Source organism: Bombina bombina, chromosome 4, assembly GCF_027579735.1.
Source record: "Bombina bombina isolate aBomBom1 chromosome 4, aBomBom1.pri, whole genome shotgun sequence".
Taxonomy (NCBI): Eukaryota; Metazoa; Chordata; class Amphibia; order Anura; family Bombinatoridae; genus Bombina; species Bombina bombina.
The window spans coordinates 1,023,953,769-1,023,978,906 of record NC_069502.1 but is presented as its reverse complement, the minus strand read 5'-3'; the positions used below and the strand labels follow the sequence as shown (position 1 = coordinate 1,023,978,906).

General features: G+C 39.0%; 1 protein-coding gene across 1 annotated transcript in view; it reads left to right on the top strand.

Annotated features, from left to right (window-relative positions):
* The window catches only part of LOC128657721 (ADP-ribose glycohydrolase MACROD2), a 1,711,614-nt gene that overhangs the window by 158,768 nt on the left and 1,527,708 nt on the right, over positions 1 to 25,138 (top strand). The window lies entirely within an intron of this gene.

Sequence of the window (25,138 nt, the reverse complement as noted above, 5' to 3'; positions counted from 1 at the left end):
CTTGAACAATTAGTCAAGGAACCAACTCGTAAGGAAGCTATATTAGATCTAATACTTACAAACAGTGATACAGTTTCAGATGTGTCTGTAGGTGAGAACTTAGGATCCAGTGATCATCAATCTGTTTGGTTTAGTATTCATGTTCAGGAACTGTCCACCCAGACTAAAACAAAAGTTTTAGACTTTAGGACGGCAGATTTTTCATTAATGGGAGAATACCTAAAAAACTATTTAAAGGGGAAAACTCTTATTACAGGGGTTCAAGAACAGTGGGAATTTGTGAAAGGTGCCATTTTAGATGCAACCGCACACTGTATTAGACATGTCTGTAAAAGTAAAAGAAAGCAGAAACCAATTTGGTTTTCCAAAGAAGAAGCACATGCTGTAAAGACAAAAAAGATAGCTTATAAAAATTACAGACACACACAAGCAGATGATGATATGAAAATATGGAGACTCCAACAAAAAAAGACTAAGCAGTTAATTAGGAAGGTTAAAGCTCATGCAGAAAAGAAGATAGCACAGTCAGTAAAACATGGGGACAAAACATTCTTTAGATATATCAGTGAAAGAAGAAAAAATAAGGTAGGAATAGTAAAATTGAAATCAGTTGATGGTAGAATAATAGAAGGAGATAAGCAGATTGCAGACTGTCTCAATGATTACTTCTGTTCTGTTTTCACTAAAGATTGTGAAGATACAATGTCTACATTAAGGGATGCTACGCAAAATAGAAACAAGCTTAACAGTAATCTTTTTACAGAGGATGAGGTTTTGTTAGCATTATCAAAAATAAATGTTACAAAGGCAGTGGGTCCTGATAATATTCATCCAAGGGTTTTAAAAGAACTTCGATCAGTGCTAACTGTCCCATTAACTGATCTGTTTAATCAGTCACTATTAACAGGAGCTGTCCCAGATGATTGGAAAATAGCAAATGTAATACCTCTTCATAAAAAGGGCAGTAGAGAAGAATCTGGCAACTACAGGCCAGTTAGTTTAACTTCAGTAGTAGGGAAATTAATGGAAAGCCTCTTAAAAGAAAGAATTATGACTTACATAAAGACAAACAATTTAGAGGACCAAAATCAGCATGGTTTTACTTCAGGGAGATCATGTCAGACTAATCTAATTGACTTCTTTGATTATGTAACAAAAGTATTAGACAAGGGAGGAGCAGTTGATGTAGCATATCTAGATTTCAGCAAAGCATTTGACACCGTCCCACACAATAAACTTATTCACAAACTATATCTCCTTGGTCTAGATTCAAAAATTGTGAACTGGGTGGAATGCTGGCTTAAGGACAGAAAACAAAGTGTCTTAGTAAATGGAGTTCATTCAGCAGAGGGGGCTGTTACTAGTGGTGTTCCTCAGGGGTCAGTTCTGGGGCATGTTTTGTTTAACATATTTATCTGCGATATCAGCAAAGGGCTACAGGGGAAAGTATGTCTCTTTGCAGATGATACAAAAATTTGCAACAGAGTGGATGTTCCAGGGGGGGTAGACAAAATGAGAAGTGATATACAACAATTGGAGGATTGGACAAACGACTGGGATCTAAAGTTTAACACAGCAAAGTGTAAAATAATGCATTTAGGGAAGAAAAATCCAAATGTTAATTACAGACTCAAGGACTTGGGAATTATTATTTCAGATGATTTAAAACTTAGTAAACAATGTAGTAATGCAGCGAGTAAGGCTAGCAGAATGCTTGGATGTATTGGTAGAGGTATTTGCAGCAGAAATAGTAAGGTTCTTATGCCACTTTATAGATCATTAGTTAGGCCTCATCTTGAGTATTGTGTGCAGTTCTGGAGGCCATGGGCTCCATCTACTAAGCCGTCAATTCATCCGTCATTTTAGACGCGGCTAAACTCGCCGATACTCGCCGCGGGCGAAATGGTGTCCGCTGTAGCTATGTACTAATAATCCCACAATAAATAGACACGTCTAGCCCGCCGCGAGCAGTGGCGGAATATTGATAAATTTGACGCCTCGCTCGCCGCGACTAAGCTGATGTACTTAACTTTCAGTTGAATTGTCTGGCCAATTGTTAACACATGACATGTAAGGTGTCATGAACGTCATAGTAGTCGCGGGAATAGAATTTTGCTCCTATAAATGTACAACTTTTCTAAACAACTTTATTATTGTTCCAAAATTTTTGGAGAGTAATTACAGAGTGCTCGTTTTTGTGATCTTTATTTACAATTTCGATATGGCTTCATCTGGATCTGAAACCGCTTCAAAATCCAAGAATCCTCACTTTTCTCATCAGACGCCAGTTATGCCTACCTAGAAGCCATCCTTCAGGCATATCTCCGTCCTCAAACTTCCGGTATAAGCCAGTCTGCCTTAAGATGTAAGAATCATGACATGAGCCTGGAAAGTTAGAACGGACACTGATAATCCTCATGTTGGGGTCACAGACCATCTGGACATTCAAGGAATGGAAATGCTTTCTATTCCTATAGATCTCCTCACGAGCTTGAAGTGGTCTTACAGCAACATGGGTACAGTCTATGGCACCTAGGACATTGGGCATCCCAGCCATCCTATAGAAATTTGACTTGATAGATCGCCATTCTTCAGGGGTAGATGGCAAACAAACATATCGATGAAAAATAACCATCATAGCCCCTATTACTTTGGATAAGTGGCGTGAAAAAGCAGATTGACTCATTCCAATAATGACGCTAGAAACTGCCTGAAAGGAGCCTGTTGCAAAAAAATGCAATGCAGCTAATAGTTTCAGAAGTCCCGGAATAGCTTGTGAACGAGCAGTCATCGGCTCCAAATGATCTTCAATCTCTCGATACAGGTGTAATATCGATTCACGATCAAGCCGGAATCTTTGTATGATCTCTCGGTCAGAAAGGCCGTGCAAACCAACCCGTGGAAGGAATACATGGGGGACACAAACTCTCCTTCTTCTAACGATAGGATTAGCTACATTTCCAGTATTCTGTCTTCTAGCCCGGATTTGCATCAAACGGAGAATAAACAAAAACAGAATTCTCTCCATAGCTGCTGAAATGAACAATGTAAGTACAATGCTGATATTACTGCCTTTTATATATGTATAGACTGGCGTCTAGAGTGGCTTTCCTATTGTTTTGTACCTTGCCCGCCACCTAAAAGGTGGCGAGGCAAAAATAACGAGGTGGGGGCGGAGATTGACGCGAGCGGACAAATAGATTTTTTAGTACATTCGTTTTTGGCGAGTTGGTGGTCAAATGTGTCTAATTACAGTAAAAAATGGAGAGGTAGCGAGGTTTGGCGGATAAGTACGCTCGCAATTTTAAAGATGCAAGTTTTTACATAATTGACGGCTTTGTACATATCAGTTTGCGAGTTTTGACGCGAGATTTGTTGCGGGTAGCTCGCTGACTGCTTAGTACATGGAGCCCCATATCTTCAGAAGGATATTAACAAACTTGAATCTGTGCAAAGGAGGGCTACCAAAATGGTACATGGTCTAAAAAATAAAACTTACCAGGATAGGCTCAATGACCTAAATATGTATAGCTTAGAGGAGAGAAGGGAAAGAGGTGATATGATAGCAACTTTCAAGTACATTAAAGGGTTTAGTAAAACTGAGGCTGTGGGTATTTTACATAAAATGGAAAATTCAAGAACAAGGGGTCATGAGCTCAAGCTAAAGGGTAGTAGATTCAGGAGTAATTTGAGGAAGCACTACTTTACAGAAAGAGTGATTGATTTATGGAATAAACTTCCTCAAGAGGTAGTAGCAACAAACACTGTGGGGGACTTTAAAAATGCATGGGACAAGCATAGGGCTATCCTACGAACTAGATAAGTTTATACTGTTAGGTAAGGTCGGACAGACTTGCTGGGCCTATGGCTCTTATCTGCCGTCAATATCTATGTTTCTATGTTTCTATACTTGCCATGTGTGGTATGTGGTTAAATAAGAAATGATGAACGGGAGGGGGGGGGGGGGTCGTAGGCCTTTTTGCCCTAAAATGCCCGGGCCTCTTTTTGGTCCCAGTCCGGCCCTGTTGTTTGTATTTTTTTTTTCAGGTAAAAGAGCTGATTTCTTTGGGGCAATGCCCTGCAAAAGGCCCTTTTAAGGGCTATTGGTAGTTTAGTTTAGGCTAGGGGTTTTTTTTTATTTTGGGGGGGCTTTTTTATTTTGATAGGGCTATTAGATTAAGTGTAATTAGTTTAAATATCTTGTAATTTGTTTTTTATTTTCTGTAATTTAGTGGGGGGTTTTTGTAATTTAGCTAATTGTATTTAATTTATTTAATTGTATTTAATTTATTTAATTGTATTTAATTTAGGTAATTTGTTTAATTGTAGTGTAGTGTTACGTGTTAGTGTAACTTAGGTTAGGTTTTATTTTACAGGTAAATTTTTATTTATTTTAGCTAGGTAGTTATTAAATAGTTAATAACTATTTACTAACTAGTCTACCTAGTTAAAATAAATACAAACTTGCCTGTAAAATAAAAATAAACCCTAAGCTAGCTACAATGTAACTATTAGTTATAGTGTAGCTAGCTTAGGGTTTATTTTATAGGTAAGTATTTAGTTTTAAATAGGAATTATTTAGTTATTAATATTAAGTTTTATTTAGATTTATTTTAATTATATTTAAGTTAGGGGGGTGTTAGGGTTAGACTTAGATTTAGGGGTTAATAAATTTAGTATAGTGGCGGCGACGTTGGGGGTGGCAGATTAGGGGTTAATAAATGTAGGTAGGTGGCGGCGATGTTAGGGACAGCAGATTAGGGGTTAATAATATTTAACTAATGTTTGCGAGGTGGGAGTACGGCGGTTTAGGGGTTAATATGTTTATTCTAGTGGTCGGCGATGTCCGGAGCGGCAGATTAGGGGTTAATAATTTTATTTTAGTGTTTGCAATGCGGGAGGGCCTCGGTTTAGGGGTTAATAGGTATTTTATGGGTGTTAGTGTACTTTTTAGCACTTTAGTTATGAGTTTTATGTTACAGCTTTGTAGTGTAAAACTCATAACTACTGACTTTAAAATGCGGTACGAATCTTGATGGGATAGGGTGTACCGCTCACTTTTTGGCCTCCCAGGACAAGCTCGTAATAGCTATGTGCTATGGAAGTCCCATTGAAAATACACTATCCGCAATTTGCGTAAGTTGATTTGCGGTAAGGCCAAAAAAGTGTGCGGTGCCCCTAAATCTGCATGACTTGTAATACCAGCGGTAGTAAAAAGCAGCGTTATGGGGCGCAATCCGATATAGATCGCAGTTTGTGGCGCAAGCGAGGGAACCCGCATCGCCCGCAGTTTCAGCTCGCAACTCGAGCTATCCCATATACGGCGCCGTCAGATGCTAACGTGCCGTAAGTCTGACAAACCAGCGATGTCCAGAAATCTGCGCAAGTACAAATTTCTGGCGTCGCCAGTGACTTGTGGCACGTTAGAAACTGCCAGCGCCTACAAAACCTGACTAAAGTCTAAATCACCCGCACTGTCTAACACGCCTCCCTAACATAGCCCGACACGTCTAACCCTCTATCCGTTATCCCCCCTCACTATCCTAACAATAAAATATGTATTAACCCCTAAACCGCCGCTACCTAATAAAGTTATTAACCCCTAAACCGCCGCCAGCTATATTAAATCTATAACCCCCTAAAGTGAGCCCCTAACACTGCCGCCATCTACCTTACCTATCCCCTAAAGTGAGCCCCTACCCCGCCGCTATTTTAAAATTATTAACCCCTAATCTAATCCCCCTACCCCGCCGCCATCTATATTAAATTATTTAACTCCTAAAATACTAAACTATCCCTACCACTAAACCTAAGTCTAACCCTACAAATAGCCCTGAAAAGGGCTTTTTGCGTGGCATTGCCCCAAAGTAACAGCTCTTTTGCCAGCCCTTAAAAGGGCTTTTTGTGGGGCATGCCCCAAAGTAACAGCTCTTTTGCCAGCCCTTAAAAGGGCTTTTGGCGGGGCTTTGTCACAAAGTAAACTGCTCTTTTGCCTACAATCTACATCCCCCTACACCGCGGCCACCTATAATAAATGTATTAACCCCTAATCTAATCGATTGAACTTGAATCTGATTGAACTTGAATCTGATTGGCTGATTCAATCAGCCAATCAGATTTTTCTACCTTAATTCCTATCAGCCAATCGGTATTCGACAGACGCCATCTTGGATGACGTCATTTAAAGGAACCTCATTCGTCATTCGTCGGGAAGTCGTCGTGTCGGAAGGATGCTCCGCGGCGGAGGAGCGAAGTAAGAAGATTGAAGATGCCTATTTGCTTGAAGACATCGCCGATGGAAGAAGACTCTCTGCCGCTTGCTTCAAGACATCGCCCGGATGGAAGAAGACTTCACTGCTGCTTGCTGGAACACATCGCCTGGATCGGATCAGGAGTTCTGCCCGGCGGGGTGAATACAAGGTAGGGAGATATTCAGGGGGGGTAGTGTTAGGTTTATTTAAGGGGGGTTTGGGTTAGATTAGGGGTATGTGGGTGGTGGGTTGTAATGTTGGGGGGTGGTATTGTGTTTTTTTTTGCAGGCAAAAGAGCAGTTTTCTTTGGGGCATGCCCCCACAAAAGGCCCTTTTAAGGGCTGGTAAGGTAAAAGAGCTTTGAACTTGTTTTAATTTAGAATAGGGTAGGGAATTTTTTTATTTTGGGGGGCTTTATTATTTTATTAGGGGGCTTAGAATAGGTGTAATTAGCTTAAAAATCTTGTAATTTTTTTATTTTTTGTAATTTAGTGTTTGTTTTTTGTAATTTAGTTTAGTTTATTTAATAGTATTTTTAGATAGATATTTGTAGTTTATTTAATTTATTGATAGTGTAGGTGTATTTGTAACTTAGGTTAGGATTTATTTTACAGGTAATTGGGTAATTATTTTAACTAGGTAGCTATTAAATAGTTAATAACTATTTAATAGCTATTATACCTAGTTAAAATAATTAACAATTTACCTGTAAAATAAATATAAACCCTAACATAGCTATAATGTAATTATTAATTACATTGTAGCTATCTTAGGGTTTATTTTATAGGTAAGTATTTAGATTTAAATAGGAATATTTTAGTTTATAATATGAATTAGATTTATTTAATAAGAATTTAGTTAGAGGTGTTAGGGTTAGATAGAGTTAATATAGTTAATATAAATACTATAGTAACTATATTAACTATATTAACCCTAATATAATTAGGGTTAATATAGTTAATATATATAATGTAATAACTATATTAACTATAATATACTTAGGGTTAATATAGATAATATAGCTGGCGGCGGGGTAGGTAGATTAAATTAGGGGTTAATCATTTTAATATAGATGGCGGCGGTGTAAGGGGTTCACATTAGGGAATAGATCAGTTAGATGGTGGCGGTTTTAGGGGTTCACATTAGGGGATAGATCAGTTAGATGGTGGCGGTTTTAGGGGCTCACAGTAGGGGATAGATCAGTTAGATGGTGGCGGTTTTAGGGGCTCACAGTAGGGGGTTAGTTTATGTAGATGGTGGCGGTTTAGGGGTTAAATACTTTATTAGGGATTGCGGCGGGGGATCGCGGTTGACAGGGAGATAGATATTGCGCATGCGTTAGGTGTTAGGTTTATTTTAGCAGATCGCGGTTGACAGGGAGATAGACATTGCGCATGCGTTAGGTGTTAGGTTTATTTTAGAAGATCGCGGTTGACAGGGAGATAGACATTGCGCATGCGTTAGGTGTTAGGTTTATTTTAGCAGCCGGTTTAGGGAGTTACGGGGCTCCAATAGTCAGCGTAAGGCTTCTTACGGCTGCTTTTTGTGGCGAGGTGAAAATGGAGTAAGATTTCTCCATTTTCGCCACGTAAGTCCTTACGCTGTATATTGGATACCAAATTGCGCGGGTTTGGTATACCTGCCTATGGCCCAAAAAACTACGGGCGACGGCAGAAATATACGCGCGTAACTTCTAGGTTACGCCGTATATAGGATACCAAACCCGCGCAAATATTGGCGTCACCGACTTTTGCGGGCGAGGATTTTTATCGGATCGACCCCGTGAGGCTTAACGCTGCTTTTTTACTCATAACGCAAGACTCATAATTTAGCCGATTAAAAAGAGAGAGAGAAAGAGAAAGAATGAGAGAGAAAGAGAGAGAGAGAGATCAAGTATTTTTTATTAAAACACATTAAAAATTAATAAAAATTATATTGCATGTTTCAAGGTACATACATACATACACATATTTAGACACATGTTTATACATTAGAACCCTTCTCAGCCAAACGTTTTGCCATATACTAGAGTCATAACCAGAACTATATAAATAACAAATAAAGGCACGTAATTTAAAAGACCAGTGAGTGCAAGCCAATTGTTTACTTATATATAGTATATATATATATACACAAACACACACATATATATATATATATATATATATATATATATATATATATATACATACACACACACACATATATATATATATATATACACACACACACATATATATATTCATGATATAGCTATACTGATTTAATGTAGCAATACACAGAAAAATAAGTATAAATTATGTTAAAAACATTTGATTCTACATTTTAGAAATCAGACTTATCTTAACAATAAAACAATGCTTTTAGTTTAAAATACAGTGAGTGCCTATAATTGTGAAAAGCTATTAATCATTTGGTTGGTGAACCCTTGTCATTGGAAACTTTGAAGGTGAAAGTACTAATCTATTTTAAATATATCTATATCTTAAATGAAGAAGATTATTGCTATTAAATTATAAAAATAAATATCTCACTGGCTTCGCTCAACCTGGAAAAGTGGGGGTTCATATAATATGCATTAGAGGGCTTCATTGTGGCCCTCAAGGTTAATGGTGGACAAGAAGTCTGCACACTTTACATACTTTTTTATATTTAGATAAGATGTGTATATTAATATAAATCTGTGTTGTAAAAGTGAGTTAGTACTAACTGTAAAATGATAAAAATATAATTTTAATTATGTTGTGTATGATTTCAAAACAAACAGGAAATTCACTGTAGCTATTTGGTGGACTACAATATTTCCCACAATAATCAAAGTGTTTTTAAAGTTTTCTTAGAATGGTCATTTTTCTTTTTAAAAACTATGCAATGCATACAACAAACTCCCTTAGATAAGACAAGGAATTAAATTACTTCATTGTCCTTTTAAGTGTAATAAAATATTACAGCAATTCACTCTAATTAACATTTGTGCCATGGCCCTCTCTGACATCCACCTTAACCTTATCATCATATCTACCTCTGACCATTTCCCAATGCACAATTTAAATCATTTTGTTGCAGGAATAAATCCTATGATATTTAACTTACAAAAGTTATAAATTATTAATCTAGCAAGAAAACCTACTGTGGCCAACCAGAATTTAATTTAAATCAAGTGTATCAATATTTAACTGAATTTAGAGTTTGCTTCTAAATGTATTATTTTTTTTTTTTTTGTATTATGTTTTGTAATATGTTTATAGGGTTATAAATCTCAACTAAGGACTAGTTTGATTTTTAACTGTAACACATATAATCCGTATGCAATATTTTTTTCTTTCATAAAGGCGGAGAGAGTCCACATTACATTACACCTGGGAATTCAACTCCTGACCACTAGGAGGATGCAAAGTTTCCCAAATCTCCAAGAATACCTAATCCCTCCCACCTCTCTGTTATGCTAGTTTTATCTTTGTCTCAACAGGAGCAAGGGAAAAATTTGAGGTGCTCCATTTTTTCCTAAGAGCTGCTACTGAGAGACAGAGGGGAGATTGGAGTATTGGGCAGGGATACAAATACTCCCAGTGAGCAGTCACAGGTCTGCCTCAAGTGTCAAGGGACCAGTCCCTTAGCCTCCTCTTGTTGGTCCATTTATATACTTCTTATACATATTATCTGCTGTGATGTACTTAGCACAGGATGGGCACTCTAATGGATGCAGTCTGGCTGCAGAAGTTAAGTATATTGAAGTGAGTGCATGGCTACAGCTATTCTATATATTCTATGTATTGTCTTTAAGAAATACATTTCATTCTACCTTTCTGTTCTCAGTGCTTACCTAGAAAGAGTGGGATGTAACATTCAGAGACAGATAGTGCTAGGCTCTAGTAAGAGAATATTTTTTGGTTATGTAAAACACTCATAGCTAATTATGAAATAATATGATTGACATAACCCTATACACACCTGCAAAACCTTTAGGTTTAATTATTAGAATTGTTATGGGGGGGGGGGGGCTGGGCAGTCTGCTGGGTAACATCTTGAAGAGAAGTTTCATATAAGCATTTGTGAGATTAAATGCTTTTTTTCTACTGATGACTGTTATTAATGTCTTATTCGAAACCTGAAGATCAGTAAAGCATTTATAGCTTAATCACTGCTTAGTATAACCATTATGTTTTAATGCATTTACAAGCTGATTACTGATTTATGTTCATAGTAAATACTGTTATTATTCTACTGCATTCTTGTGCATCATTCCCTTTTTCAGTACCATACTGAGACCTAGTTTGTGCTTTCCCTAGCGTCAGGACATAACAGAATTTCTAATGACTGATGTTAGGGACAGCCAGTCAGGCCCTAAATAATAGATTTAAGTCATACAGGCTTGTCCTATCAAGCCTTAACATAGCGCAGTGAGGTGGCAGACTAGAGGAGGCTCAGGCATTTTAAATCACTTTGACTAGAGCTATTGGAACATGCAGTTGTGTTGCTTCTTTGCCTCAGTGATCTTGTCATTAACGCAATTTTAATCAGAGAGTTGCATGTTCTGGTAACATTGAAAGATAGGTTATTTTAATTGTTCGAATGCTACAGTGTAAGATAGTTGTCTATATTTGCTGTTCCCATTGGAAATAATGGTATTGAATTTGAATCCAATATTCCGAAATGAATGCCCGCATGGGCAAAATTCAACCAAACCAAATATTTGGAAAAATCGGAAACAAACCCTTCAGACAAAACAAATACTAACAAAAAAAAGTCAAATTCACAAAAATAAAAATACATTAAAGCATCATTTAATAAACATGTTTATGTGAGATATGTAAATGTTAAATATTTACATGTCTGTTTTGTTATGTTAAAGTAGTTTCCCTTGGTAGAACAGTATTTGTACTGGCAATCTCGCAGACATGAAAAAACATCATTCAACATGCAGGATTTAGAAAGACACAATTGCTTGTGGTCACTTCTCATTCTTTTCTAGTTTTCTTTGTGCCATATGTTAAAGTACACTGTTTTATTAAGGATGTTGCTTGTATTTCTTTTAATTGGTTTATTGATATTTTTTTTTAATTTGACCTTTTTTGTGTGATATCAGTATTTATGACATTTGAAGTGGTTCTATGCTACAAGAAATTAAACGGCTGTGAGATATAAGCAGCTTCATTGATCTTTCCACTGACCAATCTAACAAGGGGTTAGGAAAAAATATTTTGGAATTTCAACATTTTTGAGTGGCAATGTTGCAATGTGTTTTATCCCTGCAAGATATGAGTGTTACAATCATATTTGTATTAATCTAGGCCAATGTCTAGTCTAATTGTATAGTTTTGTATACTAGACATGTGCGTTTCGATTCGGAACAAATCGAAATTCGGACGAATTTGTTAAATTCAGAGATTCGGATCGATTCGAATTTCCGAATTATGGTAGTACCGAATCTACCGAATAAAATCGAATTAGTTTGGATTTATTTGTTACATTCGGATGGCCATGGATTACACTAGTATTGTACAGTATATTAGGTTATATCACTCTGCTATGGGTTACACCTAATATACAGTACATAATACTAGTCTAATACACAGCACATCCCACCTAACACATACCGAAATTCCGAATTTCCGAATCGAACTGAACCAAATCCAGCCAAATTTATTCGAATCCCAATGAATCCGAAACGAATCTGAAACGAATTCATTTGAATTTTTCCGAATTCGAATTGATCCGTACCAAAATTCAAAAACATCCGAATCGATCCGAACCGAAACAAATTTTTCGGCCATGCACAAGTCTATTGTATACCTCAATGAGCATGTATTGAGAGCTACAAAAAACTGCAATATAATAAATTTTTCTTTTAAATAAGGCTTATCTCTAAATATTTAGATAGATAGATGATAGATAGATAGATAGATAGATAGATAGATAGATAAATAGACAGACAGAAAGACAGAAAGACACAGAGATAGATAGATAGATAGATATATGATAGATAGAGATAGATAGATAGATTGATAGATGATAGATAGATAGATAGATAGATAGATAGATATATGATAGATAGAGATATATAGATAGATAGATAGATAGATAGATTGATAGATAGATAGATAGATAGATAGATAGATAGATAGATAGATAGATAGATAGATAGATAGAAAGATAGATACATAAACAGATTTAAGAAATCCTGAGTCTTTTTCAGTTTTTTGTTTTTTAACTTATTGATTACAATAGCAATCAATAGTTGGTTGACATATGAGGGCGTAATAATAATAATATATATGTATATTTTCAGTCAGATTTCACTTATATGTCTTATGCTGGAGTAAAATAACTCCAGTATTTAGTCGACTTTTATTTTTCTTTAAGAGAAATTGATTTCCATCACATGCTTTTTTTTTTTTTTTATCTTCTGGCTTATAGGTTTTAGGTTAAAAATCTATTCCCTCTATATTTGGTGTTCAGTAATCCCTAAGGTTTCGCAGTCTATATCTCTAACCACCTCATTTAATTGAGTTGAATTGACCAGTATTTGCTCAAGAATGGAATGGAATGTATGCGCTCATAAATCTGAATTATTTCTCATCCTTAGAGACTCCATTTTCTCATTCTTTCCACTTCATCTTTACAAGTCGAATGCTATTAGTTAAAACGTGTTTGAATAAATGTTCTGCTATCGTATTTTATATTGTTCATTTATATAATGAAAGGTTTTGAGATTGAATTGCAGTGATAATTTATTGATGGGCCTGTATAAATGTAGTTAAAAGGCAAGGATGAACCAAAAAGAAATAAAAGTAACTCAGGTGATTTAATTTTATTTGTATGTTATTGCTCAATGTGTATGTATATTCCAGAGATTATATATTACATTTGGAATGATTCTCAGGTCAACGAAAAAATGCATATTCCCATCAGTTCATCACGCAGTGGTAGACAGGTAATCAAATTAATGAAATACTTTTATAACAATGAATTGTATTTAATTATTTAAAGGGACAATCTAGTCTAAAATAAACTTTCATGATTCAAATAGGGCATGCAATTTTAAACAATTTTCCAATTTACTTTTATCACCAATTTTGCTTTGTTCTCTTGGTATTCTTAGTTAATATGCTAATTTCTAAGCCCTTGAAGGCCGGCCGCCTCTTCTCTCAGAGCATTTTGACAGCTTTTCACCAGTAGAGGGTGTTAGTTCATGTGTGTGATATAGATAACATTGTGCTCATGCAAGTGGAGCTCCTAGGAGCCAGCACTGATTGGCTTAAATGCAAGTCTGTCAAAAGAACTGAAATAAGGGGGCAGTTTGCAGAGGCTTAGATACAAGATAGTCACATATGTGAAAAGTGTATTAATATAACTGTTTTGGTTATGCAAAACTAGGGAACAGGTAATAAAGGGATTATCTATCTTTTAAAAATATAAAAATTCTGGTGTAGACTACCCCTTTCATTATGATTTTTATTAGCAATTGATAAACCCAATGTTTCTCTGAATGATTTAATGAGCAATAACATAATATATATAAATATATGTTCCTGCTATTAAAGCTATATGCAAATCTGCAATCAGTTACTAAGACAAAGTTAAAAAATACAGTAACTATACACAAGGTAGCCTTACAATGTACTACTGAAATGTTCTAGATGTATTCTTGCTTGTAATTATAATTTCACTTTCTTTTTCTGGTCCGAGCCTTTTTTATTTTTATTTTATTACATTATGCATTATATGCAGACGAGGCACAATATGCCAGGGCTGCTGAGGTGTAAATTAGAGTTACATTCTATGACAGGACCTATCTGCATTTACTAAAAGCCATTTCACACAGAACTTGACAAGATTTCACTGATGATTCATTGTGTTTATTCTAGTAGTCACATGCACTTTCTTTTCTCTATTCTTCCCCAAATGCACTCAATTCTTATCTAATGTATCCATTGGTTAAATTCATCAAGCCATCTTACTACTCTTTTTTTAAGACAGATTAAGATATGTGACAAACTAAATATGAAATACAAGTAAAGGCATAAAATGTTAAACTAAAACTTAAATATTGAAGTTTATTTTTAATTAATTTCAAACTAAGGGCCCCATTATCTTAAAGGAACATGAAACCAACAGTTTTATTTTGTAATTCAAATTAAACACACAATTTTAAACAATGTTCTAATTTACTTATATCATCAAATTGGTTTCATTCCTTTAATATCCTGTGCTGAAGAATCAGCAGTGAACTAGGTAACTAGCTAAACACATTGGCCCCTTTTTATCAAGGTCTGGCGGACCTGATCCGACAGTGCGGATCAGGTCCGCCAGACCTCGCTGAATATGTCGAGCAATACGCTCGCTGTATTCAGCATTGCACCAGCAGCTCACAAGCGCTGCTGGTGCAACGCCGCCCCCTGCAGACTCACGGCCAATAGGCTGCCAGCAGGGGGGTGTCAATCAACCCGATCGTACTCGATCGGGTTGATTTCCGGCGATGTCTGTCCGCCTGCTCAGAGCAAGCAGACAGGTTATGGAGCAGCGGTCTTTGTGACCGCTGCTTCATAACTGCTGTTTCTGGCGAGCCTGCAGACTCGCCAAAAACACGGGGTAAATATGCCCCATTGGGTGAGCTTATAAGGGAAATATATGTACAGCCACCAAATTTTTTATTTCATGATTTAGAAAGAGCAATCAGTTTTAAACAACTTTCTAATTTACTTCTATTATCTAATTATCTATTATTCTCTTGATATTCTTAGCTGAAAAGCATATCTAGATAGGCTCAGTAGCTGCTGATTGGTTGCTGCACATAGATGCCTCCTGTGATTGGCTCTCCCATGTGCATTGCTCTTTCTTCAACAAAGGATATCTAAAAAATGAAGCAAATTAGATAATAGAAGTAAATTGGAAAGTTGTTTAAAATGGTATTCTCTATCTGAATTATGAAAGAAAAAATGTGGGTTTTGTGTCCCTTTAAGCAAATTAGAAAGAAGTGATTTGGATGTTGTTTAGACTTGCATGTTCTATCATGAAATAAACATTTTGGGTTCCATATCTCTTTTATCTATGAGCTTATGAGATTCTCTAAGAAATCTAGATAGTACTATAAAGCCTCTGTTGGAGTTGTCTGCAGGCAGTTTTTACCTTGAGAAAAACACAAAAAGGTGTTACCTGCATTTAAGTACTCTAATACAAAATCACATGTATACGAAAATTGGAAGATGCTACACAAGGAAATCAGGGTAATCTGATTTGTATTCCCTGCAATATAAAAAAAAAAATAAAGTATGCCCTCTGCTCCTTTTACTATCCCCATAGACTATCCTTTTTCAGTGAACTTCATTACAAAGAAGGCATCTCACCACAATCAGGGACAACCCCATTAGCTTTAATGCCAGATTTGGAAAATGTTATAAAATTGGGCACTAAGAATTGTAATAGTATTGGAAGTTACCACTTTAAACTCAAGTTAATCAACAAAATGTACAGCATAAACATACCTGCTAATATTTCCCAGAGACTATCTGGGATTGGTAACCTGATGGCTTAATCTGACAAACCAAAGCAATAAGGGATGTCAAGTCTTTACTAAAATATAACTTTTTTAAACTCTGTTAAAGGCATAAACTTGGATATACACATTTTAGTATACAATTCTACAAGAATAGCATTGTGATCCCATTAACCAGTGTCCACATAACACTTATTGAATACAATGCAGCAAAACATATTAATGGGTTAAAGAAAACAATGTGATTAAAACCTGTTTTATTCAAATCTATTAAAAACTACAGAAAGAAGGTCACACATAGTCATCCTCATTAGACAATTAAGCATACTTTTAAACCTGTGTATGCTTTTAACAGAGTAAATAAGAGTTATAGTTTAGCAAGAAATTGCTTTCCCATATTGCTTTTATTTTCCAGAGTAACTAATTTGCTTCCATGGGCATTTAAGCTCCTCATACATTTCCACCTACCCATACGGTGCATTACACATCATGTTACTTAGATACATGCATAACAATACTGGCTGTAGATTGGTGGTGGAACCAGTGCTACCATTTTCTCTTCCTTTTTCACTGGACAATAGGCAGAATATCTTGAGCTCAATGTTCCTTCATGAGCCTGATAGCATAGTATGAAAGACCAGAGGCGTAAATAGAAACCACAGGGCCCAGGTGCAAGAATCTAAGAAGGCCCCCCCCCCCCCAAAAAAAAGTGAATTTGATACATAATTTTTTTTTTTTTACATTTAACACAGAAAATAAAATGTGAATCAGATTACATGTCTGCAAAAGGAGGTACCCTGTGCCCACAGTCTGTGAGATGGTCTGACCCCCTATTACTGTATATAGTGACACTGTTTAACCCACCAGTATTGTATATAGTGAGTCAGTGACACAGTCTGTAATCTGCTGGTGAGATGGCTGGCCTGACCCTACCCGCCCCAGTACTTTATAAAGTGACCACAGTAGTCTGTGACATGGTCCAGCCCTCCTGTACTGTATATAGTGGTACTGTATAATGACACTGTTTAGCCCCCGACCCCCCATGCTGTAGTAACAAGGTCTGTAATTTGCTGGTTCCACAAACATACACACGTACATGCATAAATACACACACAGTCACATACATACACATACATACACACACACACACACACACACACACACACACACACACACACATAAACACCAATGGGTAAAACAGAAACACTATCCCATGTAGTCAGAGACACTAGTGAAGCATCATGTCATACTCACATGATATCAGTGCAGGCAGTGGCAGGTCAACGTTTTTTATTGTTAAAATTTTTTTTTTTTTTTTTTTTAAGCTGGGCCCCCACGCACTTGCGACCTCTGCACCCCCTGTAGTTTTGTCCCTGCGAAAGACCCAGTGGCAGGGTCATGGGTTGGGAGGTAGATCCAGCATCCCACCAACAGCCCACCCAAACACATCCACGACATACTGAGTGTGAATCTCTTATTCATTGCCCCACTCACAAAATTCCACCGCCCATCAGCTCTCTAACCTCTCACATCCCAGAAAGCATCTGGCAAATTTTGGGAGGTTTGCAGATTTATCGAATAATATACCACAGCAATTTATGGGTGTCCTTCAATAAAAATATTATCTTATTTACAAGTTATATGTATGTTATATTAGTTTAACTTTTAGAAAAGGTATACGTACCAACACTCCCATTTTGTTTTCCTTCTCTTTCTTTTTTTCCTTTTGTATTTATTGCTCTGATTGCTTTTTGTGGTGATTATAAAAACATAACAAAAGCCATCTATCACTTAGTTTTCCAGCAGTTTCATACCACGTTAACTTCACTAATACTTTGAATTGAGAAAATCTGACAGTGGTTTGAATCCATAAGGAAACATTTTTCCAGCAGCTTTTCACATAATTATTGGATTTATCTAATTTATCAGCCTTGAATGCCCATTCCGGCCTAGTTTTAGCAGCATTTATTAACTGTTTGCACTGCTTTTTATATTCTTTCTTTTTTTCTTTTTCTTTTTTGTTCATGCTTAATTCACATGCTTAAAGGGACATTCCGGTCAAAATTGTAATGCATATAGATTAATTACATATTTGAAAAGAAACATATTTGCAATATACATGTATTGGCAAAAATGCTTCTAGTAAAAGTTATAAAAGTTTTAGTGTTAATATTTTCCTCTGCACGTGAGGCATAGCTAGATATTCTCAGTGCACCAGTGAGGCCTGTATAATGTTAACAATTAACAAATTGAGGGCTAGATTACAAGTGGAGTGCTAAATTTGTAATAGCTGATTAATTATCACACACAAATTTGCCCGTTTTCCGGTTGTGTGATAATTAATCAGCCATTACAACTGGCTGGTTATTGCTCCCGCAAGCTCACCGTAGCAATTACTGCTTATAAAATTAACAATAGATCAGATCCAATCAGATCCCCAAATGCCCCCAAAATACAGTCTAGCATCTTTATTTTTTAATAAAATAACTGCACTAGGCAGTATTTTGGGGTTAATGTTGGTGGGAGTGGGGTGTTAGGAAAACAACAACACTGAAAAGTGCCGCTACATTGAGGTCTATGGGAACTGTGTGTTCCCAGTAAATATATATGTATATACTTATATACATACATTTTTATATGTTAATATGCATATATACACATATTATGGAAAAAATATATAGCGAAAGCTCAAAATTAAAACATAACTTTTATTGCTCAGTAGCAAGTAAAAAGGGAATTGGGGCATACACAAAAAAGGCGTAGTGTGAGGATTAAGCAAGTCTTCCCAGCAATGCGAATGCAAGCTCCTGTTCGCATTGGTGACAACTTGTAATACCAGCACTTGTAATATCAGCACACACGATATTTAGCACTCCACTTGTAATCTGCCCCTGAGTCATTACCAGCTTGTACAAGCACCTTATACTCTTTGAGCAACTGCTGTGTTTAAAATACTAGTGCATGGTGTATACTTAAAGGGACATTCATTTTTGTGAAATGTATTGTGTGATCTATTTGTGCATGTGCTAAGCATAAGAAAATGTTCTGGGTATTTACATATCTACAGGTGTGTGATTGTGTATATATATGTCATGTCTAAACAACACAACTCTAGATATTAAGAGGTTACATTTATATTTAATTAGGTTACATTTATATTAAAAGTAACTTAAAGCACACAACAATTTTAAAAAAAACAAAAATATATAAATAAAAAAATACAACTGCACTTTTTAAATACATCATTTTACATGCAACACAGAAAACATAACTTTGATGTGTTTTAAGTGTAGATTTCACTTTCATTTACATAATTTGCATAATTTTCATGTTTTTATCATACCCATGCAAATTTTAAAATTAAATGTTAGTATATTAAAACCACATTCAGATATGGGATGAATACTTTGCAAAATAAAAAAAGATAAAAATACAAAATCTGAAAAGTTTGAAATTCAGAACGATTTACTGAGATCGTATAAAAGACATACTGTATTTGTAATAAATAAAAAAGCCATCCGCTACACTATAAACGCTGGTAATGTTATATTAGAAGAAAAAATAATAATGTGTACGTTACACAATGTTTCAACTGATTGATGTTTTCTAACGTGTCTAATATATTAATAAGATCATATTCCCATCTCACTCATGAAATTTACTAATCTTTTTGAAAAAGTGGATATTATTTGTAAGAAATGTGACCATTGCCATAACTAAATGCTGCAGATAATAGTTAATGGCAGTAACAAAATAAAAAAATATCTCCTTGAAATTATTCAATATACTAAGAAGGTTTATTAAATATTTATTTCTAACAACATTTTTGTTTCCTGTTTATATTCATATGTAACATTTAAACATTGTATTATTATTATTATTATCGGTTATTTGTAGATCGCCAGCAGATTCCGTATTATGTTCCCATTGTCTGTGATGCTATTTTTTATAAGATGTTAATGTTAATGCATTTTATTACTTCACTTTTACTTGCATCTACTGTATGTGTTTAGCCCCTGCAGACAGGTTAGACATTTTGGGAGACATCACGATCTATTGGCTGTAGGGGTGTTGAAAATAATCGGCACAACGATGCATCACGATGCAGCCTTTAACGATGCTGCATTGATGCAGTGAAGAGCCGAATCGATTCACACAATGTCACGTGACCTCTCCTCCAGACCGACACCAGAGGCAAGGAAAGATAGAAAGTGGTGGATCCTTAGTTGCAGCCAATGCCATAGTAATTATCCATTCGCTGAGTTTTCACAGCTAACATTACTATTGGTCAGTCTTCAACATGCAAAGAGTTAATACCACATCAGTTTCTGCTATGTTTGCAGTGTGTTGAATGTTGAAGACTGACCAATAGTAATGTCAGCTGTGTAAACTCAGTGAATTGGTAGTTATTAAGTTTGCACCCCCTGCTGAGGGACGCCGAGAGCAGGAGGTGCCGTGGTGGATCTGCCTGAGGCAGAAGACGTGAGTAAAATGTTTGTTGGGTGTGCACACACAGGAGGATTCAAGACACAGCTCAGTCAGCAGCTGTCCCTCCTGCAACTTCCTAGGCTACATGGGCTTTACACGTGAGGTCAGGGTTGTGAGTGAAAATGAGTGACACAGCACACATGGGCCAAGGGTTGCCAAGTTCAGGGATTTGATCGGACCGTTTTCAGTAAAAAAAAAATTACACCTGTTTTCAGTAAAAAACCTGACAGTTTTAATATGTGCACAAATGTTTTAGCTCTTCAATTCTGCCTATCCGATTTCTTCCACCTTTTGTTCAGGACAGGAAGAGTGCATGGGGTTAATAGGGAACCAACTACCGTGTTACTCACTTTCAGAGACATTAAAGCAAACAGGTCTTTGTCCATGCAGCATAAGGTCTAAACCCCCTATTCCGTCCTATGTACTGTAGATAACCTTATCATATATAAATAAGACAACACACAAAAACGTTGGGAGAAAAAAGACCGGTCTCGGTCCACGTTTATTGAAAATAAACGATTTAACTAGTGCCTAAGTGTTACTCTAATTACTCTTAGGCACTCAAATTAACCTAACATCAAACTTGGCAACAAGTTCGTAATCATAACATCGTTGGCGGCATCTCACCCTAACCTAGCCCCTACTAGCAGATGGCCAAGGCCCTTTTCGATGCTTGCAGCGTGACACCCGGCTGTACACGCCCAATGGCACGCAGAGAGAGCTGTGATGTTAAGAGATCTTCGGCCTGCATCCGCAAGGGAGAGGACCCCCAGGCCGGCACCTGGCGGGCGTAACCCCTCCCTTATTTCTGGACCGTCACTCTTCTCTCTCCGTGCCTGCTCCCCAGGGCCTTGACCACCCGCCACAAGAGCCAAGCGTCCTCTTGCCACCACACAAAACCAACAGGTACCTATCACCTACTTAAACAGTCTAACAATAATCAACATATAATTATATAACTTTTTTTTTTTTTTAACGAAATTAAATAACCCTCAATAAAGCACCCCTGACGTCCTTTAGGAACAGGTCCAACCCGACGTCCGTCAGGTGGACCCCGTCAGGTCTGAATAGGTCCTTCTTGTCGGCCGTGATATTTTCGTGCCGGATCACGAAGTCCCCCAGGGCCGTGACCGTCCTTCCCAACTCTCTGTTGACCTTTTTCAGCACATTATATGCAGCTTTCTGGGTCAGGATGTGTCACCATTGCAGTTGAGTAACTACATTTGACCAGCCTAAAGTCACATCCTTCAGCCACGTGTGAACCCATTTCAAGTCTGCCGCCATTCTCTTAATCAGGTCCAAAGCAGGCATTGCCTCCAAATCATTCCCCTCAAGGTTCAGCACTAAAATATTAGGCTGCCCCACCTTCTGTGTGCTTCCTGCAACAATGCTGGGAAATCGGCCCATAACAGTCACCTGCGCCCTAACCACCGGAAGTTCGCCCTGGATGTTGGGAATCCAAGCTGCTGTCCTTTCGGCGACCGCAGTGCCCTGATGTGTGCCCAGTGGATGTATGAATGCCCTACAATCCACACGTGAACTGGAGGGGATTTCTCAGCTACAACACCTGGCAAAGTACACCACAATGACCTATCAACCCAACAATACCTGTTCACCTCATCAACCCTAGAAACTATCCCCGTACCTCTGAAATTTGCTTAACATTTTCCTTTTGTGGGTCTAATGTATGTCTTATACTGGGTTGATTTCCATCTTCCCAAGCGCTTAATTTCCGCCACAGGAAGGCACTTCTCCGCCGCACTGGTCGCCGCGCCTATCCTAAAGGAATGCGGGACAATCCTATTGGGATCCAACCCCACCTTCTCGGCCGTCTTGGTGAGAACCCTGCGGAACTGAAAAGGCCGTCCCATCCATGTCCACCAGGAACTGTACCCCGCCTACCGGCCTCACCTTAATGTATTGTTCCACGCAACGCACTGGACAGCATTCCTCACATTCCTGCTGTGATAGAGGCAACCATGCCCCTGCACCTTCCTGGTCCATTTTTGACCTGGGTACAAACAGGAGGAGAACACCGTCTGCCAACCGGACATGCTCCACCAGGACTCCCCCAGTCCCTTTAACCTTGGACGATGCCACTAGCTTGCCTACGTGAAGAGCTCCCGAGAATGCTATTGTGAAAGCTGTACGAAAGAGCAACTGCTCGTATTCAGATTTGCACACAGAGCCCAACCCTAATGCTAGAAGCCGCAGCCTGCCCTGTGTGATAGGCTCCCTCCGGTCCTGTATCCCACCCCTTCAGCACCTTCCTGACCAGGAATGCTCTGGAGTGGTCCTCATACCCCAACGCTTTGTTGAAGAAGGCTATCGCAGGTAGCCTCCCCCCTGCACCGGCTCTACTGACCCCCTCACGTCTTAGCTGCGCCAAACAATCTAACACTTGCACCCTTGATGCCCCTGTACCTGCACACCCTTCCGTTGACAGAAAGCTTCCCATCTGTTCCAATGGCTCACGTAGGCTGACCAAGTCCTCGGTGCCAATGATGCCTTGACTAAGGGAAGGATGCTCGCCCAACTTTCAACAACTGCCAAAGAGAAGACGGGCAAATTAAACCCTCTTTCGCCACCCTGGGTGCTACTTTCCTAAACTGCCCCCAATTAAATCGAGAGAGTGCGTCAGCAATCACGTTCTGCACTCCTGGGACGTGTTTGCCGGTGAAACAGATGTTGCGCTGCAAGCAGTGCAACACCAGATGCCTCAAATAGCACACCACTCCTGGTGATGATGCGGACAACCTGTTAATGGCGTATACCACACTCAGGTTATCCGTCCAGAATACCACCGACCTATTTGCTAATTGTTCGCCCCAAATTTCAACAGCCACCACTATTGGAAATAGTTCCAGCAGTGTTAAATTCCTGGTCCAGCCGGCCTCCACCCATTCACGAGGCCATGGAGCTGTGCTCCATTCCCCATCCAGGTATGCCCCATACCCTGAGGTACCGGCTGCATCTGTAAACAGGTGCAAGACCTGATTCAATATCAGAGGGCCCCTCCAGAGGCAAACCCCATTAAAATGCTCTAAGAAGCTTGCCCACACATCCAGGTCCTCCCTCACGTCTGCCGTGACGCGTGCCCATCGCAACACCGGCGGGCTTTTCAGCTGTGCCTCCAAGAGGCGCTTAAAGATCCTTCCCATCGGAATGACTCTTCCCGCAAAATTCAGAAGGCCCAGTAACAACTGCACCTCCTTGATAGGCACTCGGTCGTGACCCCTGACTGCCCTACCAGAGTCAACATGCGCGTTACCTTGTCCACCAGTAACCTGCATACTGCCTGCACCATGTCAATTTCTATCCCCAGAAATGTGAGACACATGCAAGGGCCCTGCGTCTTCTCATCAGCAAGTGGTACCCCGAACCTCGCCATCATGTCCTTCATGACCTCCGTGAGCCGGTTGCAATCCGCGCAACCTGCTCTCCCTACCAACAGAAATTCATCCAGGTAGTGGGCCACTGCACCCCCACCGGAAGCTTTCTGTACCACCCAGTGGAGGAACGAACTGAAGCATTCGAACAGTGAACAGGACAGTGAGCACCCCATTGGTAAGCACCTGTCCACATAGTAAGACCCTTCAAACTTCATCTCCATGAGCCTTAAAGCCGAGGGGTGTAATGGCAATAGCCGGAAAGCGGACTCGATGTCCAGCTTTGCCATTAGGGCACCAGGCCCGCATGCCCTGACTATTCCTAGAGCATTGTCAAACGACTGATAATGCACCGAGCTTAGTTCCGGGTCTATCGCGTCGTTAACCGACCCCCCTTTTGGAAAAGACAGGTGATGTATCAACCTGAACTTTCCTGCCTCTTTCTTGGGCACCACCCCCAGTGGCGAGATCACTAGATCTTCCAATGGGCGAACAGCGAATGGGCCCAATACCATGCCCAGCGCCACTTCCTTAGCCAACTTTTTCCTGACCACGTGAGGGAATTCATAAGCTGTTTTCAGGTTTTTATGCACCAGGGATCCCGCAACCCTCCCTGTCACTGGGATCCTAAAACCCCCCTCCAACCCCGACTGGAGCAGCTCTGCTGCTTCCCGTTCAGGGTAGTTCGCCAGCCATGTTAATATGGCCGGCAACTTAAGCGGGGTTGGGGCCCTTGACCGCAACTCCAGGCTTGGGTGCTGGCTTAAGCTGGACTTGATCCTTTTCTTCTCCCGCACTCGGCGGGTGTGGCCCCCGCAGAATTTGCATATGTGACGAAAGGAACAACTGCTCCCCCTGTCACACTGCTTCTCCTTGAATTTCCAGCATTCCCTTCCACTCCTACCAAACCACACACCCTGGCACGTCTGCCCCGGCCGCACTGTGCCAGGGGAAGGGATGCCTCCCTCCAGCCCCAATTTGGACCACAGATGCATGTCCTGTGTGCCAAAATGCAGTAATGGATTCCCTACCATTTTCCTTCTGAAGGCCATGTCGTACTCCCGCCATGTGCCCTCTTTAAACCTTGAATGGATATCCTCAATGGTATCCTGATACTTAAATAGATTGTGGCCCTGCAAGGGCCACCTGTCTACGTAGTAGGCCACCAAGACCCTGAAGCATTTCATCCATTCTTTGTAGGTCTCAGGTCTGCGCACCTTTTTGGGGCCTGACCCGTCCAGTGCCCTCTCTTTCGCCATAAAAGCATCCAGAGAGAGATCAAATACATTCACATATCTACCCTCCTGAATTTTCTTCACGACCTTCATCTTAAGATGGCCGTAAAGGGAGTGAACTAGGCAGGGATACGTATCCCCTTGTGCCGCCACCCTACACGGTACCGGGCCCGTCGGGGCAGTATTGCCCCCCGGACCCAGCGCCCCCGGAACCTCTACTGACGGTACTTTACCCCCTGCCTTTCGCGTGAGCCACTGCCATTTTCTTTATCCACCTAA